The sequence below is a fragment of the Balaenoptera borealis genome, assembly GCF_965194805.1.
Source record: "Balaenoptera borealis genome assembly, chromosome: 18".
Taxonomy (NCBI): Eukaryota; Metazoa; Chordata; class Mammalia; order Artiodactyla; family Balaenopteridae; genus Balaenoptera; species Balaenoptera borealis.
Genome location: NC_138877.1, coordinates 10,101,557 through 10,117,635, shown reverse-complemented (window position 1 = coordinate 10,117,635; position 16,079 = coordinate 10,101,557). Strand labels below are relative to the sequence as shown.

General features: G+C 40.0%; 1 protein-coding gene across 7 annotated transcripts in view; it reads right to left on the bottom strand.

Annotated features, from left to right (window-relative positions):
* Nucleotides 1–15,096, bottom strand: part of PDS5B (PDS5 cohesin associated factor B) — a 201,216-nt gene extending 186,120 nt beyond the window's left edge. For 2 of the 7 annotated variants that reach the window (XM_082365273.1, XM_082365277.1), the window contains exon 1: nt 10,862–15,079. The gene's annotated coding sequence lies outside the window, so the exon portion shown is untranslated. Of the gene's footprint in view, nt 1–10,861 lie in introns of all 7 variants that reach the window. The other 5 variants (XM_082365274.1, XM_082365276.1, XR_014236915.1 and 2 more) reach the window with 4 other exon arrangements.
* Nucleotides 15,097–16,079: the final 983 nt, after the last annotated feature.

Genomic DNA, 16,079 nt, shown 5'->3' with positions numbered 1-16,079 from the left:
GTATCACTCTGCTAACACTGTGAGAGAAAGCCTAAAAGAGAGTGAAAAATGGAAGCAGAGCTACCTGTAAGAAGGCACCTGCAACAAGCTAGTCATGTTTCCTTTTAGTAAACCAACACTGCACATGGACTGAAGAGAAATTCAAGAATCCCCAAAATGGACAGGAAAATGAGTAAAGGTTAAGATCAGACTGTTCACAGAAAAAAAAAAAAAGAATGATCAAAATGGCCCAAACATATGAAAGGATACTCATCTTCACTCATAAGAGAAATGTAATGACATAAATCACAGCAAGATCCTTTTTGACCCACCTCCTAGAGAAATGGAAATAAAAACAAAAATAAACAAATGGGACCTAATGAAACTTCAAAGCTTTTGCACAGCAAAGGAAACCATAAACAAGACGAAAAGACAACCCGCAGAATGGGAGAAAATATTTGCAAATGAAGCAACTGACAAAGGACTAATCTCCAAAATTTACAAGCAGCTCATGCAGCTCAATGTCAAAAAACAAAAACAAAAACACAATCCAAAAATGGGTAGAAGACCTAAACAGACATTTCTCCAAAGAAAATTTACAAACAGGCAACAAACACATGAAAGAATGCTCAACATCACTAATCATTAGAGAAATGCAAATCAAAACTACGAGGTATCACCTCACACCAGTCAGAATGACCGTCATCAAAAAAATCTACAAACAATAAATGCTGGAGAGGGTGTGGGAAAAGGGAACCCTCTTGCACTGTTGGTGGGAATGTAAATTGATACAGCCACTATGGAGAACAGTATGGAAGTTCCTTAAACTAAAAATAGAACTACCATATGACCCAGCAATCCCACTCCCGGGCACGTACCCTGAGAAAACCATTAATTCAAAAAGAGACGTGTACCACAACTCTATTTACAATACACAGAACATGGAAGAAACCTAAGTGTCCATCAACAGATGAATGGATAAAGAAGATGTGGCACATATATACAATGGAGTATTACTCAGCCATAAAAAGAAACAAAATTGAGTTATTTCTAGGGACATGGATGGACCCAGAGTCTATCATACAGAGTGAAATAAGTCAGAAAGAGAAAAACAAATACCGTACGCTAACGTATATATATGGAATCTAAAAAAAAAAAAAAAAAAAAATGGTTATGAAGAACCTGGGGGCAGGACAGGAATAATGAAGCAGATGTAGATAATGGACTTGAGGACACCGGGAGGGGGAAGGGTAAGCTGGGACGAAGTGAGAGAGTGGCACTGACATATATACACAACCAAATGTAAAATAGCTAGTGGGAAGCAGTCACATAGCACAGGGAGATCAGCTCAGTGCTCTGTGACCACCTAGAGGGGTGGGATAGGGAGGGTGGGAGGGAGATGCAAGAGGGAGGGGATATGGGGATATATGTATATGTATAGCTGATTCACTTTGCTAAACAGCAGAAACTAACACACCACTGTAAAGCAATTATACTCCAATAAAGATGTTAAAAAAAAAAAAGAAATGTAAATTAAAACTACACTGAGGTACCATTTTTCACCTATCATATTGGTGAAAATCCAGAAAGTGTCATTGTATGCTGTGGTGGCAAGGCTTTAGGAAAACAAGTACTCTCGTGTATACAATACTGTTACAACCCTCATGAAGGACAACGGAACAATATCTATCAAAATTATATCCTACAACCCTCATGAAGAACACCTTAACAGTATCTATCAAAATTGTATCCGCTTTATTCTTTGACCCAACAATTCCACTTCTAGGAAGTTAATCTACAGACACACCTGCATGTGTACAAAATGATATATGTACAAGGTTGTTCATGCAGTATTTTTATAATAGCAAGAACTGGAAACAATTTAACTGTCCATCAGTGGGCTAGTTAAATTATGGTCCATAAACAAAATGAGCACTCTGCAGCTGTTGAGAGAGAGAGCACACATACTAGCACTTTATATACTAATACAGAAGGATCTCCAGGGTATACTGTTAAGTGACATAAATAAAATAAATAAATAAATAAATAAATAAATAAATTTTAAAAAGGCAAAGCAGTTAAACTTTCCAGCATTAGTGTAAAACATGTGTTGGGGTGAGGGGAGGCGTGGGGTGGGATACCTATACTTGTACAGGGTTGTATTTTTTAAATCCCCAGAAGGATATATAAGAAATCCAATAATACTAGTAAACTACTGTAGGAATCTGGGAACTATACAGATGAGGAAGGGTATGGAAAAGAGACTTTTTTTCTCTTTTTGGTTTTTTACTTTTGAAGTATTACTGTGCACATAGTGTTAAAAAAAAAAAAAAAAAACTTTGAAACTACTGTATCAGAATCAACAGGATTTGGTAACTCATTTGATTTGAGAAGTAAAGGAGATAGAGAGGTCAAGATGACACCCAAGTTGCTGACTTGATGACAAACCTAGCCATTCAACTTAAAAAAAAATCTGTATTAACCAGTGCAGATGTTAAAGGATAGAGGAAGGCAGCTCAGTTTTGGACATGTACTGGAAGTGTTGTGTCTGATGGCATATGAGAAAAAGATGATAGGAAATTGAGAAGAAACGTTAGGGATATGGCTGTTAGCAGAAGCCTTGGGAAAAAAAAAAGGAAAACATTTTATATGAGCCTAATTTACCTAGGAATTATTTATTCTGCAAACCCAATTAACCCAGAGAATAAAACTAAAAAGGCAACTAACTCAAAGTGACAGCATAAGGCCACATAATCATACCTTCTTCTCACAGACACCAGGCTCTCACTAAAAGCTTATTTATTTCTTACATTTAGATAACTTCCCAAGTTCACAACAGATTAGAAACATCAAAAAAGGGTGCGGGTGAGAATTCCCCGGCTGTCCAGTGGTTAGGACTTGGCGCTTTCACTGCCGAGGGCCCGGGTTGGATCCCTGGTCCAGGAACTAAGGTCCCTCAAGCCTAGAGGCGTGGCAAAAAGTAAATAAGTAATTTTTTTTAAAAAAGGGTGCAGGTGTAGCTACCAGAGGCAACCATTTGGCAGCAACATGAGGCAGCAAAAAAAAAAAAAAAAGATGGGAATATCACCAATACCTCAAAAAAGCACAGCATTCTTCAAGTGCTCTTCACAGAGCCAGAGTCCCATATTTTATCATCTAAGACTTGGCCAAAATGGTCCCTCCTTTAAGAAGTTTTTCATGGTTCCTGCACTCTTACCTAAGTAATTAATCTCCCTTTAACAAATTTCCAATTTCAAATATGTTGTTTACACCTTCCCGAAAGCACTTTATTCTGCCTCGTTTTATAATTATTTTACAATTATAACTGGTATAACTGGTATTTTGTGATACCAGTCTCTTTCTCCCCACTTGAATATAGATCTCTTAAATAAGGGTGTATCTTTCATCTTTATATCTCTGAGCACAATTTCCTTACATAGTATAGCATGCAAATATCCATTCAACAAATATCCGTATTTGCCTTCTCTAAAGTCTTGTGAATGGGCCTGCCACAAAATAGAGTCTCCCTGCCCCAAGTTATAATAGTTTTTTACTAAGTACTTACATACTTGTCACCAAGGGAAGCATTTGGCCTGGCTTATACCAAAAACTAATTTAAGGGGTGACTGGAAGTGACCGCTAATGGGTTTAGGGTTTCTTTTATAAGAGAAGAATATTCTAAGAGCAGATTGTGGTGATGGTTGCACACACCTGCGAATGTACTATAAATTGATGAATTGCACACTTTCAATATGTGAACTGTATGGAATGTGAATTATATCTCAATAAAGCTGCTTTTAAAAATGAGATACCTGCTATTATTCCCCACTTCACAGATTAAGAAACTGAGGCTTGGCAAGATTAGGTAATTTATCCACGGTGACAAAGCTAGCTAGTGATGGAGGCAGGATAAAAACCCAAGCAGTCTTGACTCTATGTCTATATGCTTAACCGCCATGCTCTTCTGCTTTCCTCAGCAAAGGACTTCACTTATCAAGCATCATATTAAATGCCTAAATATGTTCCTACTGCTGTTCAAGCCTTCAATGCTAGTGACCTTCCGAACTCCACGTAGGACTGCAAAGCCTTGACCTAATTATGTTACACCATGAAGGTAGAGGAGAAGGAAAGCAAAACGCTGAAAAGAAAAGGACCAAAGAGACAGAGGAGGGGAAAAAAGTACTCAACATCTATATTTCAAAGCTTTCCATTCTGAGCATAAGACTACATGAAACATTACTACTGCTTGACTGCTATCATCAAAGTTGGTGGGCAGGCCTAATTCACCTGAGCTGGGGGCTTCCTGGACTAGGTCTGCTGAATCCAGGGTTTCTTGGCAAAAGAGACATTTTAGGCCAGATAATTTTTTGTTGTGGAGGGCTGCCCTACACATTGTAGGATGTTTAGCAGCATCCCTGCGTCTACTCACTAGATGCCAGTAGCACCACTCTTCCCACTCCCAGTTGTGACAACCAAAATGTCTCCAGGCATTACCAAAGGTCCTTGGGCGAGGAGCTGGGGAAGGAAGGGGTGTTCAAAATCACCCCCATTTGAGAGCCACTGGCCTAGACTAAAGGTAAAGTTGAAAAAGGGCCAGCCATTTGATATTAACTAGTGTACATAATAACTGCAGACAAAAACTTTTTTTTAACCAGTTTTACTGAGACATCTTTGACATATAAAAATGTAGATATTTAAGGTATACAGCTTGTCTTTTGATATATGCATGCATTGTGAAAACATCACCACAATCAAGCTAATTAACACATCTCTACATACTTACCATGGGGCGGGTTGGGATAGGGGGTAACAGACAAGAGCCTTTTAAACCAATTGCCTCCCAAGCCTACTAAGAAAAAAAACTTATTTCATTAAAAAAAAAAAAAAAAGTGAAGCTGGGGTGGGGGCAGCATGTAGGGATTAAATAGGAACAAAGCTCACGTAGTCATGCCAACTTCTGCACAGGTCAGCATGTAAGGCCCCTGACACTAGCAGAATATCAACTATAAAGAGGGACTACTAAAGATCAGAAAATAGATCTAAAGAATGTTAAAAATGAGAACTGCTCCCTTTGGTTTGAAGAAAAATCAGTTTCCCTTATAATAAAAACTAAGTGTCCCTCATCTCTGGAAGAACTGAAACATCAAAGTCAAGGTTGCCACCCCACCAGGGAAGAAGAGCAAGTCAAATGACAGTATAAATAAAAATGAAATGACAGTTGGGGCACAAGGGGGGACTGGTGAGACAGGACAAGCAGACAGTAGGAGATAGAGCTGACCCTATATGAAATTACTTGCCCTGACTCTCAAATCTCCCTTCCTGCCTTTATGTAATCTTCCATTAAGACCAAGTTAAGGGCTTTCAATACTTAACCTCTGGTTATTGTTCAACGTCTAGCACTGCAGCCTCCCCATTCAGAGCACTGCTCCCCCTCAAGGTGCCACGGGCTCTGAAACCTTATTTCTCTCTAAAAGTTCCATCTCCTTCAAACCATTTTAGATGGGGGGAGGGGCACACAGATAACTTAACCTACTCAATCTAAAGTGTGTGCTGCAAGTAACGTTTGCCCAATAAGCATACAAAAATGTTTTCCCCTCCTCATAATCAACAAAATGCAAACCCAAAACAAGATACAAACTTCACATATCAAATCAGCAAAAGGCATAAAGTTTAATAAAGCCCATGTTGGGGAACATGTAACAGTCATAGTCATATACTGTCAGTTTGTGTAAGTAGTTACAACCTACATACCACTCAAAAGGAGTCAGAATAAATTATGGTGACACATGCATATACTACTCTAATCATTGTTTAAATTATGTTGATCTATATGTGCCAATATTAGGAGCTATGTGACATCAACTACAGAAAAAAGTAAATTTCAGAAAAAAAGTAAACAATATAGCTTTTAATCACAAAAAAAAAGCAGTAAGTATAATACTATTTGCATAAATTTTTTGAAAAGTAAATTTTCTGAAAACTGTTAACAGTGGATTACCTTTTAGGGAGAAGAGATAAAGTAGCTTTTATTTTTATTTTCTGTACCATAAGAATTTCCTTATCATATACATGTACAACTTTTAACTTAAAATATACGATTCTTTAAAGTACTCTGTTCTCGCCAACCGTAACAACTACTCTCACTACCAACTCTCCATACACACCCCAACCCCCATCCCAATATCTGAAGGCTAACAAATTGCCTGACGGAATTTCAGCTACTTAGGGATGCATTTTGTAAATACATTTTGTATATATATCTGGGGCTTTTCTTTAAAATCTCTTCCCTTACTTCTCTAAAACCACCTCTGAGATGAAAGAGAAAAAGAATCCCTACACTGCCCAGGGAACCACAAACTCTTGTTTCCTTTTGGGCCCCCTAACCATTCTCTCCAAGAGAGAGACAATGCTTGTGGTCATAATGTCCCCTCCTTTGCTCTCCCACATAAAGAAGAGCAACCTTAACTGTCACTGAAGAGGGAGGAAGGCCTGCCCCTTGTAGAATCACTTAACAGCAGGGATCCTACTCTGGTTTTTCTCAGCTCTCATCACCTTGGTGCAAGTGGCAAACCACCACTCAAAACTTCTATAGGGCAGAGTCTCAGTCCTGTTTATTACATCATCCATGGTACAGTATATATATGAAGCTTAGTATTTGTTCATTTTAACTGAATCAGGTCAGAGCAATCTCTGTCAAAGGGAGGCAAGTTAGTGGAGTACTTCTAGATCATGGTCCTTTAAAGATGCCTCAAATTAGCTTCCTGCTTATCAGTCTTTCCTCCACTCCCCTTAGCTGACATAAGTTTTACATAGCTAAACCAAGTATTTCTAATTACTGCTTATTACTGATGTCTAATCATTAGAGCACAATAACTATCATGGATATTTTTAAACATCTCAGAGTAATGGCTTTAAGATTTACTTTAAACAACTAAATTTAACTAATCTGAGTTTAATCTTCACGATTTTCTCACTGAGCATGATCATCCCTATCAACTGAAACAATTACAGCAAACTTATCCTTAATTTTGAACTAATTAGTGAGAAAGAGTTATAAAACCTTTTTCAAGTATTGGGGAAAATGGTTATAATCAGGTGGTTCATGACAGTATAGTGTGAGGAAGAGCTGACCTCTACACGCCAAGGAAGCACAATTTTGAACCATTTGGCAGCTTCTTAAATAAGCTTAAAAAGTAAATATGTTCTCAGAGAAATTACTGGGTTTATTTTTAGACTAAGTATTTTTGGAATTTTTAACATTTCCAAATAGGAATACTCAAACCAAATACAATTTTCTCCAAACACCTACTGTAACCGGAAGCAAACGACTTGTGTAGCAAATTGAGTTTAAAAGTAAAAAAAAAAAAGAAAGTTAAAAAAAAAAAAAAAAACACACTCATGCACACATGCATCTTATAACAAGATAAAGTTCAACACTAACTTCCAAATTACTCTGGCTTACAAGTTTAACAAAGAATAAATAAATGCCTTGTCAAGTATTGTTACACAATGAAAGATCAAGCAACTCCAGGAGACAGAGACATACAAGAGGTTATCTTCTGAGACAATTTAAGTGGACCGAATCCTGGAAAGAAATTATTAAAACCAGACTCTGGGGCTTCCCTGGTGGCGCAGTGGTTGAGAATCTGCCTGCCAATGCAGGGGACACGGGTTCGAGCCCTGGTCTGGGAAGATCCCACATGCCGCAGAGCAACTAGGCCCGTGAGCCACAACTACTGAGCCTGCGCGTCTGGAGCCTGTGCTCCGCAACAAGAGAGGCCGCGATAATGAGAGGCCGCAATAATGAGAGGCCCGCGCACCGCGATGAAGAGTGGCCCCCACTTGCCGCAACTAGAGAAAGCCCTCGCACAGAAACGAAGACCCAACACAGCCATAAATAATAACTAAATAACTAAATAAATAAACCCCCCCCCCAAAAAAAAGTTAAAAAAAAAAAAAAAAACCAGACTCTGAAACAGATGGTTAACCTCGAAACTTTATTTCTTGGTTGAATGAATGAAAAAAAAGGGGGGAAAGGAGACAGAATAATATGCTACCTGGCAATAATTTTAAATATTGCTTAAGTCCTGAATAAAACAATACAGACCACGTGGATGCTTCTAAGCCTCCAGGAGATCGAAGGGCTGCCTCAATTCCACCACAAGAATATGACTGTGACTTTGAATAAATCAATCAAGTTACAATCTGAACCTAACTTCTCATGCATATAATGAGTGAGTTGGAGATCATCTAAGTTTCCTTATAGCTCTCTAACACTAACAAAGGAAATACAAATTTATTCTTTTCTAACATAGATTATATACAGTACTTGTCATCCAAGCCAAATCACAGTGAGCTCTCCTGTTAGTTCTAGGCACACATGATCAAAAAAAGTAGCACTGAGGAAGCCACAGGACAATCCTAATCTCCAAGAGGGAGAAGCAGAAAGAACACAATCTCCCAAAATATTCCCCTCTACACAAAGTTTTGGGTACCATTCAGTCTTCACCAGGGCAAGCCCTGTCTAATACAGCATATCACTTTATTTGAGGCTTAACAAATTATTGACAAAGCCTGGTCCTCAAAACATAACTCTTTGTATCCGTTAAAGTTGCAAACCATTTTAAAATAAATTTAAAAATTAAAACTTTTATCCAACAGCCAGCTCAGTAGAACTAGTTGTCAAATACACTTAGTACAAAACATTCCACGACAACAAGGATCACTATCTTCACCAAGTTATCTCCTCTAATTTTTGGGAAAAGTGAGGCAAAAGGCATAACCAGACAAGAATGAAAGTGACAGGAAGAGTACAAAAGCTACTGTAAAAAAACAAAGTTAATACAAGGAGAATCAACCTCAACAAAAAAGGAGAAAATAAGAAAGGGCACAAAAGTACTTTAAGAAAAAATAAAGGCCAATACAAACACTACCTTGTCATTTAAAATACTCACACGTTCAAGCAAAACCCAGAGTATAATTTTTTAAACCATCAAAAAAGGCACAAAAAAAATTACTATTTCAGTAATCAAAGAATATCTAACGTGCACCTTTTCTATATACATTCATACATTTATTTTGAAAGAATAATATTCTCAATCTTTTTTTTACAGTTGTTTTCAAAATAAATCTACCTTTCTATAAAAAGTTCCATGTTGAAACTGTCACCTACATATTCATCACTGTAAATTTTAATTAGGTTTTCTGCTATCACCAGACGATACCAGATTAACCGTTCCACAAACTGACCTGCACACACCACAGGAATGCTCATCTTATTGTCTAAAACTGCTAACATCTCCGACATATGTACTGCATAAATAAGTGTCCTTTCTAGCCGATATTTTGCTTAATACCATTTTTCTGTTTTTAACTATTTTACTTGACTACTGCTTACGTAAGTATAGAAAATGCTCTATCTTGGAACTTCACCTACATGTGTTCAGAACAATGACTATACTGCCATTCAAGTTTTAAATAATTATGACTTATTTACAGCTCGCCTCATATATAAACACACTTGAATTTTTAGAAGTTATTAGGAAGACAGTAAAAGACCTCCAAAACTCACTCAACCTTCGAAAGTAAAGGCTACATCCAAAGTCTCCCAAACGGTTTAACAAACAGAGTTGGGTAGGGTCGTTCAGGACAGTACTGCCCATCCATCACTTCATAACAGAAGTGTGAAAAGAGCGTTCAAAGCACGTCCAAAATCAAATATAGGGTTCCCTTTCGGGGGTTGGTTAGGATGCCTAAACATGTGTCAAGTAGGCAGGGACCTGCTCTTTCAAACCCTACCCCGAGTTTACACGGGCCGCGAAGGAACGCAGGAACAGGAAACTCTGAAGCCGACGAGGTGCAGCGTTTCAGGGTTCAGACTCATTCCCTCGAATAACTGTACCGCGGCTTAGCGTAGCTTTAACGCATATACCAAAAGGCAACAGCAGCAAGAAACCACAAACAGTGTTTCCTCTCGACCAGAAACTTTTCAGGTGTCACTAAGATAAGAGACTGCGAAAATGTCAACGGTACAGCTGCACACCGTTTGCATGGTCGCTCCGACTCCCAGGCTTCCGAAAGGAAAGCTAGAACTCAGTGGTGGCCCGGGAGAAGCCACTCCAGCCCGTGCTGGACTCTTCCTCAACTAGGTCCTCGGGTGCCTCCAGCACCAGCTCCAAGAGGCGCGGTAGGCGCGCTTTATCTCCCGCGACTGGCAAGTAACAGGATAAAAATGTCACTCGGTCGGCCCGTTGTCGTCGCCCGGAGCGGAGACTGCGCGGCGGGGGCGAGGGCGCCGAGGCCCGCACACCGCCCCGAGGTCAGCCCCGACCGGCGCTCCCCGCCCCTCGCCCGGAAGGGGGAAAACCCGCCCGCGGGAGGATTCAACAGGAGCGCCGCGCCGCCCGCCTGCCGCCCGGGAAACAGCCGCCGGGCGGCCGGGCGCGGGGGGAGGGGCGGCGGGGCGCGGGCGGCGGGGCGGCGGGCAGCCGGGGCGGACCCCCGGCCGCGCGCAAGGTCACCGCCCGCCGCCCGCCGCCCTCGACGCCGCGGGCGCCCCAGCCCGGCCAGGGCGGCAAGTTTAATTTCCAGAGGCTGCGGCGGAGCCCGCGGCGTGGAGGGAGCGCGCCGGCCGCGGGGCCCTCCCCACCCCCACCGCAGAACCCGGCCCACGCCCCCGGCCCGCGCCCTACTCCTCCCGGCCCCACCGCCGCCAGGCAGCCAGCGGCTGCAGCCCCCGATGCCGGGAGGCGAGTCTCGGCTGGCAGGCGGGCGGCGCTTGAGCCCCGCCACAGACTCAGCCGCGGTGGCGGGCGCTGAAAAATGGAGCGCGGCGACCAGAGGGAAGAGACATTTTCTTCCCGTTAACTGAATTGCTTCCTACCTCCGGGTGGCCGACTCGCTACTCCTCTCACTCCGCTGCTCTCCGGGATCCGCCGCCGCCGCCGCATCCAATCGCCTCCTCCCCCCCCTCCCCTTCCGCAGCCAGCCCGGCCGTTCCTCCTCCTCTCCGCTTCAAAATGGCGCCAAGCGCTATTCAGCGGCTGCTCCAATCGAACCGCTGCGGACAGCACCCGGGGGCAAGCAGAGCGCCGCGTGGGTGCGCAGCGCCCCCTGCCGACCGGACAGTCTCACACGCGCGCGCGCGTCCGCCGACCCCTCCGCCCGACTCCCCGCCGCCCCGCCCCGTGCGCGGGCGCGTGCCCGCCTCCGCTCCGCCCCTCCCCGCCCGTCGCTCGCGCACGCAGCCACACGGGCACGCCGCCGCTGTAGCCGCGGTGGCGGCGAGACTGGCAGCTGTTAATGCTTTCTCGCTTCCTTGACTTTTGCCGAAAACCACATAAATTGTTATATGTCTCTAGCCTTACGGGTAAAAGTTGGGAATTTTTTTGGGGGGGAGCGAATTTTTTAAAACAGTGAAACTGAGTACTAATGTGCGAAGTTAATAAAATTGGTGTTAACTACTTTGCTCCTTACTTGGGAACTCTGACCTAGTCACCTCAAAATGCCTTAAAATAGCTTTTTTCTGCACTGTGTGTGTAATGTCTTTACTTAATCCCACAACTTTCCCGTTTTCAGGTATTGTTTAGGTAGCGGGTGGGGGGACATAGTAATTCCATCTGTAACAAAGCATTCCATTCATTCGTTTTATCACAGTTGTCTTTATCAGAGGCAGAAACAGTCTAAAGACCACAAGGACACCTTCCAGAAGGTGGGTTTCTAACCCCCTTCACCTCCAGGAGGTGCCACTCCTCCCTGCTGCAGCTGTGAGGGAATATATTAAAAGTTGATCTGGCGATTACTATTAGGATGGAGAGAGGCAAATATCTTTAAGGCCTCAATGAAGTATAGCTGCTAACAAAAGAAACTATGTTTCATGCAACAGCAAATGGATTTACAGAAATTAGTAATCTAAACCTTCATTTAAAGCAACAGTTTAGGAAAACTGGAATCTGAAGTTGGTAATAAAAGAAAAATAAATTTCTGTGTTTAGGGCTTTAAAAAACAACCAAATGTGGGGCAGGGTGTATATGGGAAATCTCTGTACCTTCCTCTCAGTTTTGCTGTAAACGTAAAGCTGATCTAATAAAAGTAAAGTCCAAAAAATAACTAAGTTGTAATTCATCAGGAGCAATATGTGGCACCCATCAGCCCACACTTCTACTGGCTTTACACTAACAAAAGATTATTTTCCTTTCCGTAGAGAGAGGCAGATAAAAGAGACAGGGATGAGAAAGGCACTGGGATTTCCAAACAGGGAGAATAGCAAGAAGGGAAAGGATGCCACAAAGGGAAATTAGGGTAAGGGGTTCTGAGATGACCTTTGCCTACAACACAGCTCGATGCCAGAGCCAGCAAACGTAAGCCAAGGCAGTTTCCTGCTGACTTTCTTTCTTTTTAAACATTGTTTTAGAGGTCTCATCTTGTTAAGCACATTTAGTTCCTTAAAGAGTTCTTGGACCATCTTCTTACCTACCTAATAACTAATGGTATTCCCGATCTTCTATGCAGACACTATACTGAAATTCTTAACTTTTTTTATTCTGAAGAACTCTCTGGGATCTTTGGGGATATGTGTGTTCTCGAAGATCATTTGGGTAAATATACAGACTTGTTAAAGTCTTCTTGGTTTCCTTGGAGTTACAATAAATAGCATAGGTCACCATTGTGATTGAGGTTCTGAGCTGCTGGCTGAGAATTCCTGAACGCACTGGGCAGAACAGCGAAAGCAAAGGTTGTTCACTCTTATCCATGGTCAGCACTCAGCAGTGTGTGCAGTCCATGGGCCTGATCTTGGTTAACGGGAGGAAATTGCATTTAGTTACACTGTAAATCCACGCTGGTCCAAAAGAAATATGATATGAACCATGTATGCAACATAAAATCTTCCAATTTTAAAAAATGAAAAGAAACCAGTGAAATTAATTTTAATAACATTTTATGTTATTAAACAGTATATCCAAAATATTGTCATTTGCACATATCAATATAAAATTTTATTAATGAGATAATTTACATTCTTCTGTTCATCTTGTGAATTTAACACTTAAAGCACATTTCAATTCCCATTAGTCATGTTTCAAGTGCTCAATAAGTACATGTGGCTAGGGGCTTCCTATGGTGAACAGCACAGCCAGTAGACTCTGGAATCAAAATGCTATTTTTTAACAACTTATAATAAATATCCAACATTGTTTCATAGTGTATTCTTTGCAACTGTTGAAGTTTGTTAAGAATTATGCCAGTACCAGTTGAAGTGCATGTATTTAAATATATATGAAAAGAAATTAGGACAATTTGAGACCTCTGGGACAACATCAAGTGCACTAATACTCTCATTATATGGGTCCCAGAAGGAGAAGAGAAAGAGAAAGGGCCTGAGAATATATTTGAAGACGTAATAGCTGAAAAATTCCCTAACCTGTGAAAGGAAACAGTCACCCAAGTCCAGGAAGCACAGAGTCCCATACAGAATTAACCCAAAGAGGAACACACCAACACACATTGTAATTAAAATGACAAAAATCAAATATATATGTATATACATATATTCATATAGTATTTTATATATATATATAGTATAGTATATATATTGTTATTTTATGCTCATGTTTTTATTTTGATATAGAACAATGACTTATTCTAAATTTCATATTTATATCAAGTATATCATTGGCTCAGATATGTAAGAAAGCAAATGAGAACTGATTTAAAGAGCATTATGGGGACTTCCCTAGTGGTCCAGTGGTTGGGATTCCACACTCCCAATCTGTGTTGGATCCCTGGTCAGGGAACTAGATCCCACATGCGTGCCGCAACTAAGAGTTCGCACACCGCAACTAGAAGCCCGCATGCCGCAACTAAGGATCCCGCATGCCGCAGCTAGCAACTGGTGCAGCCAAATAAATAAATATTTAAAAATAAATAAATAAATATTTTAAAATAAATAAATAAATAAAGAGCATTATGATTAGCCATTAGAATGAGCCATAATTCTCAGCAAGCAGTTTAACTTAATACCAGAAGCATACTTATAGTAATACATGAGCTCCTTTAAACACAGTTTCATCTAGAATAAAATTTCTTTATATGGTGTTAGAAGTCATGAGTAATAGAACAATCTGGCCAGATGACTGAATGGAATAAAAGTGAGGACTCTCTCCCTAACAGCCTATTTATATTTTGATTTTAATGAACTGTCTGGTATCCAGGGCAGCTCCTGCTACTGTTGATTAGGTAGGTCTGAGGCTCTGCAGCGGCCTACCCCTACTTATTCAACCAGACTCGTTTACTTAACTTAGCCACTTTAATTTACTTCTCATTACTCTATACTTCTCCACTTCCCACAACCATGCTGCTTTGGCCCATGACTTCCTTTGCCTATAGATTTACCCTTCATCTTAATTTTCTTTTTCCTCTCCATAGTCTTACTGCCTATTTACAACTGTAGAAAATGTTTGCCTCACTATTTTTAAAAAGGGCAAAAAAGGAAACACTCTATATGCTTTTCCAAAGATTTTGAACTTCTCCCCAAGCAGGGTATGGATATTATATTAATTCTATATGTATACGCATATTTTAAAAGCCTTGTCTTTGTAAGTTCATATCACATCTATCCATTGTAGAGGGGAGACTTCCTTTATATAGGATCAAACTAGGTGTGACTTATACAAAATGTACCTAATAGTCCTTTAATTACTTGATAGGTGCTTTTTAAATTTTATTATCTGTTTGCTTATATATATATTATTGCATTAGAGCTGGTTAGGAAAGGGTTTCAGAAAGATGCCATGAAAAGATTTTGAGAATTTTAGGGTTCATAAAGCATAGAAATGATCACCTCTTTCAATTCATTTTACATAAAAAAACTGAGACAAATAGCTAAGTGATTTGTCCAGGGATCCATAGTCAGGGGAAATTTTTTAGTGAATCTCATCATCTTCCAACTAATTTAGAAAGTATGTAATTTTAAAATCCCATTTCATCTTACAATCATGCTTGAATCTCTTTTTAAATTAAGTCCCATGTAAATCACAAACAAATATGATAAATTTGTGGAAATACTAACCGACTTATGAGGAGACCAGAAAAATGGATCAGCTCGATGCTTTGTGATGACCTAGAGGGGTGGGATAGGGAGGGTGGGAGGGAAGCTCAAGAGGGAGGGGATATGGGGATGTATGTATACATACAGCTGATTCACTTTGTTGTACAGCAGAAACTAACACAACATTGTAAAGCAATTATACTCCAATAAAGATATTTTTAAAAAAGTATAGTGCCTGGTTGCTTCAATATGTTCTCTCAAACTTGTTATACATATAAATACATAAAATATATATATAAATATTACACATACAATATATATTTTTTAGACTTTACTTTTTTATTGTGGTAAAAAAAATCATAAAATTTACCATTCTAACATTTTTAGGTGCCCAGTTCAGTAGTCTTAAGCATATTTACATTGTTGTGAAACAGATCTCCAGACTTTCTTCACCTTGCAAAACTGAGACTCTATACCCATTAAGTAACAACTCCTTTTCTCCCCAGCCTGTGGTAACTCCCATTCTACTTTCAGTTTCTATGAATTTGACTACTTTAGACACCTCATATAAGTGGGATCGTACAGTACTTGTCTTTTCATGAATGACTTATTTCACTCAGCATAATGACAGAGTTTACTTTTTAAGAGTTCCAAAGCTAGATGATTGAGAGATTTTTAAACAAAATATAATACCTCCTGTTACCATATAAACAGAAATTCATGTTTCTCTAAAAAAGCATTTATCATCAATTCAACTTCAAGAAAAAATAAAGAGATATGGAAACAAGAGGAATTTCACTTGAAAATAATGAGAATGACATAGGAGAGTTTAGACTGCAGCTCTGAATATGAATGCAAAAGTATATGAATTCCTACAATATGATATATTTCATACATATCAATATTCAACCACTAATCAATGTTTTTATTTTACACAATCAACAAAATCAGCATGCCAATGTAAGATAGCTAAAAACACCAAACCAATTTTTCAATGTAATGTTTCTGTTCTAGTCAAACAGTCTATTTTTGTGTATTGGGTAATAGCCTACTC